Source organism: Rousettus aegyptiacus, unplaced genomic scaffold, assembly GCF_014176215.1.
Source record: "Rousettus aegyptiacus isolate mRouAeg1 unplaced genomic scaffold, mRouAeg1.p scaffold_m13_p_8, whole genome shotgun sequence".
NCBI lineage: Eukaryota > Metazoa > Chordata > Mammalia > Chiroptera > Pteropodidae > Rousettus > Rousettus aegyptiacus.
In genome coordinates, this window is record NW_023416311.1 from 102,142,457 (window position 1) to 102,147,642 (window position 5,186).

The following is a 5,186-nucleotide window of genomic DNA, read 5'->3' on the forward strand; positions in this document are numbered from 1 at the left end:
GAGAGAGAGAGAGAGAGAGAGAGAGAGAGAGACCTGTGTAGCTAGAGTCAAGTTACTGAGTGAGAACTCAAGTAATGAGGCTGATATCATTTCAATGAGAGAGGTAAGTTTTCCCCTTCTATATTAGTAAATAAACTCTGCAGTTGTATTTGGGCATCATGTATGTATCAGGGTGTAACCAGGGAAGTGGTTTTATGGAATGAGCTACATATTGTGTATTTTGAGGAGGAACTGGGGAAGCGAGAGTCCAGAAAAAGAATCCGAAGGATCAGAGAAGAGTCACAAACCAGTCCATCAGAAGTTCTAGTGAATCCGGGACATATCTATACTAGATTATATCCCTCTATTTCTGACATTTAAAGGACAATCAATTTTTGTTTTAAAGAACTTACTGTTCATTGAATACATTAAAATATTTAAAATCTCCAGGCTGCCTCATATGTAAACATAAAGTGAGACATAATAAAGTCAAACTTTTAAGTGTCGTAAGAATTAAATAAAATAACAAATAAATAATAACAGTACTTGGCTCACAATAAGTACTGAATATAATTAAATCACTTACTATCTCATAATGATTTCTTTTTAAGACAGACATTCTCTGCGCATTTAATAAACTGTGTCGCAGTATTGTGATAAACATTGAAAAATAAAATCTTTTCAGACATTCAAAGCACATACTGTTATTATGATATGGCATCGTGATAACAGCATGAAGTTAGATTTGGAGTGAAGGAGTCTGAAATTTTTCCTCCCTGACTTACCTGGTGTTTGACTTTGGTAAATTCAAACAATATAACCTGTCTGAATATCAGTGTTCTTATTATTATTTCAGTGGCAATAATACATATTTACAAGGGTTGTTGTGATGATTGACTTAATATTTATAAAGCTTTCTGACCAATGAAGTCACTGAAAAATATTATTTTCATGACTTATTGAGGGAAACATGAATCTTCAATGAAAATAGACATAATGGCATTCAATATATTGCACATTTTATATTTTTAAGCAACTAATTGGTTATAAGAGATTTAAATTTTAATGCCTATACTGCCCATATATCATTTTCTAAAGTACAAAAAAAATGCCTATTTCTCGAATTCTATGCTGAGACTGACACTGACTTGGTAGTGTGAAACTAAAATAAAAATAAGCCAAGAAAGAGTTTTTATATGTAGATAAATCTATTTTATTAACTAAGAAGTGAGTAAAAAAAGAAAAGAAAAAAAAAAAAAAACTACAACACATCAAATATTACCACCTCAGGAAGAAGAGTCTGGATACTCCAATTAATTTTAATGGAAAAGTTGAATACTTGAAAGATTGCACAAAAGTTTGTGTGCAAATAATGACATTTCACAACTCTCATACATACCTCTTGAAGAAGAGTCCATGTATCATTTGAGAGTATATGTCAGTGAAATTTCATTTAAACCAAATGGCATTTTCAAAAACTTTTATATCTTTATTTAATGGTTTCTTCCAGCACTGTAAGTATTAATAGATTATCAAATTGAAAGATGTTTGTTCTGACCTTCACATAGCTCCATTTCTCTGGTGGCTTAATGTCTCTAACAGAGTACCTGAAGTGCATTAAGTAATTTCTCATTTCTGTATGATTCCACGATGTCTTTGCCACAAAACAAATGATGAATGAGTCGATGGGTAAAAACCCAAATAAAAGCACACAATAAAATATTTTCTACTTTCTTCTGACACTTTAATTCTTAAAACTTTAACTGAAAAACCTCTAGATATTTCAAATCTACAGTGTATATAGGCATTTTTTAGTTGCTAGATATTTGGTGGAGAAGAAGCTATATGTATACATATAGATGTGTGTATATTTATATATGCATATATATACGACATCTATTTTTAGAAAATGAGAACAAATTTTTTTTTTTTAAATCAGGGGACAAAGGTTTGGCAGATATGGAAAGATATACATGGGATCTTTGAAATTCATTCCACAAAATCATATTTACGAAGCAAACCAACAGTTATTCTCTGTGCTCTGGTTTCCTTAGATGCATGTTAATAGTGCCATTATCATTAAGTGTGTTCATAGATATAACATGCTTAGAATAGTGTTAGGCACTGTTGTCCTTTGCTTTTCAGTGATGATGCCTATTGTATTAACTAAATTGTTAACTAAATTGTATTAACTAAATTGCCGATCAGAGAAATTTAAAATCTAAATCTTTAATCCTATTAACAGTTATTAGATTATTCCTTAAATTTCCTGAAATGATAATTAAATAAATTATCAATATTAAAGAAGTTAAAAATATATGTATTAATATAAAAAAGTATGCTGAAAATATTTAAGGTTTTTACAAGTAGTGAGCCTAGGAAATATAAAAGATTATTTTTTTTCTTCTTAGAGGTAGGTAACTTATTTGATTTTTAAATCTATGTTCATGAGTTATATTTATAAATAATTAAGGTATACCTGTGTGAATATATTTTTAATTACTTGTAAATAATTTTTATGTTAGATTGATTCCTAAGTGCATACATAAACTAAGGAGAAAAAATAGTTGAAGAGAAAAACTGCATTTTTACTGTTGGGGGCCAACTCTCTTTGGGATTTCTACACATTTGGAGCATTTGTTCCAGACTATCTTTTCAAGGACAGTTGTATAGCAAACAGCCTTGGAGACCAAGGGCAGATAAGAAATTCATTTTCTGACCAGGATAACAAAGACAGCACATCCTTTCAGGGTAAATATTCATTGGGTTTATTAGCCGCCTTCTTAAAAGATTGAAAGTTTTTTCTAAACTTGAAATTCTTTATTGTTGTACCAATAATAAATTTATTATTGCACAAAATCTTCCTAGGCTGCTCTGTTGAAAAAATTTCTATGTGGATTGAGGAACAAGGCAAAGGGATTTCAAAAAGAAATGGCATGCTGCTAGCTGTGTGGTGAGTAATAAACTCTGTTGTTTTTGACCCAGAGGATTCATGTCTTCTGCCAGTGTCTATGAACTGTGTCGAATTGACCTGTTAGCTTGTTAGCAGGGTAAAATCTCATTCTCTTTACAGTTTTTAGCATTTAAAAAATATATTTTTAGAAGAGGAAAGATAGAAAGATTTGTGGTGTGTAGCTGAAGCAACGAGTTTAAGTGACAACAAATTTATTTCATTGGACTTCACTGTTTAAGTGATTTGAAGCCATCTTGACTTGGGTTTAAATTTTTATTTTAATTTCAGTATGGTCTCTTCTATTTGTTGTAGGGCACGTGAAATTTAGAGGAGTTTCCAGAAAGCATGTGGAAATGTGCATAGTGCTATGAAAAGAAAGAGTAACGAGGGAAATAGAATTTTTTAAGCCTAGTTTGCTCCAATTTTGTAATTGAATTATTGCACATGTAGAGAAGAATGTACTAAATAATGATACATAAAAAGTATTATCAAAAATAAATAAAGCTGCATAACTGTCACTCAGACCACTGCTAACATTCCAGAAGCACCTAAGCTCCTGGTTTCCCTCCCAGTTACTCACCATACTCTATAAGGCAAAGGTGGATGCTGTCATGGCTTCACTCATCAGAGGAGTTTGAATACACAAAAAGACTTTTGATCATTTTGTATATGTTAATTTTACCTAAATTGCAGTTAACAAAATCACTCTTCAGTAGAAGTTGGTCAATTATTAAACATGTTTCCTTTGTTTAAGTAGATCATTGGGTTTTTAAATTCTAGAATTTTATTTTGGCTTTTATTCTATCTGCAGATATTCTTAATCTTTTGAAATTTTGTTTGAAGCATGTAAGATAGTTTTAAAAAATGTCTCACATAACTTCAATATCGTAATTTATTTTAAGATCAGTTTTTGCCTTTACTCCTTCTTCTATTTTCCTATTCTATTATCTTGTGTTCTCATATTCCTGATGATTTTTGACTGATTAATAATCGCATACAAAATAAAAGAAAAATTTGCCAAGGTTATGCTTTCTTCCTCCCCAAAACATTTAGAATTGTTTTAGGTAGAATATGAGACTTTAGCAATCCCTGATTACTTCAATCTAATTATGACAATTGAGATATTTTGAATCTTGGCTTTAGTCCCTGTGAAGGCTTTATTTATTATTCCCAATTATCTTTACCCTACAGTGCATCATTTGGAACCTCAATTTGAAAATATATGGTGTTTACTAAGAATCATCTTTGTGGCAAAAAATATCTGAACTCCAATTATGTTTCCCTAGATACAACATACCCATTTAGTCCCTCAACTACTTCTTTCTCTAATCTGCCCATGTTTCCTGGGGTAAGCCATCAAGAATTTGGACTAATTTATGTATGATTCCTTCTCTCAAGAGCTCTTGGTCCATAATTCATCCCTCCTGTACAAGTTGATCTCAGAAGATTTGTTCTTCTGCATTCCTTAATCCAACATTAATAGAAGTAAAAATTTGAGGTAATTTTCAATCAAGTAGAAGGTATAAAAGACAAACAGAATGATTTTTCTTTTTTTTCAATACAGTATTGGTTTCCTAGGGCTGCCGTAAAAATTTGCAACAAATGTCATGGCTTAAAACAGCAGAAATGTTCTCCTCCGATAGTTCTAGAGGTCAGTAGTTTGAAATCTACTGCAGGACCATTATCTCTACTAAAGAGCTCTGAGGGGAGCCCTTTCTTGCCTCTCCCAGACTCTGGTGGTTCTAGGTATTCCTCGGCTTGTAGATGTATAACTCTTATTTACGTCTACATTTTCACGTGGCCTTTTTCTCTGTCTATGGCTTTTGTCTGTCTGCTATGAGGATGCTTGTCATTGGATACAGCATCCACTCGGATAGTGCATGATGAACTCATCTCAAGGTCCTTAATTCAATTACATCTGTAAAAGGCCTTTATCCAAATACGATCACATCCATAGCTTCCGGGGATTAGAACATGCATATATCTTTTGTGGGGCTGCTTTGAAACTCACTACAAATACGCTGAAACTTATTCTGATACAATGTCAGAGTATAAAAATGTTTTAAGTCATCTGGAGTTTTAGGAATTGGAGTAAAGAAGTGAAACTTAACCATTGTATTTTTAAAAAAAGATTTCCAGTACATTAATTAAATATAAAGAACTTTTTAAAAAACTAAACTGAATGGGAAAACAAACATTGCTAGTTTTCTTCTTTCATTTGGATATCAGTTTTAGCTTTCTTCATATATAAAAA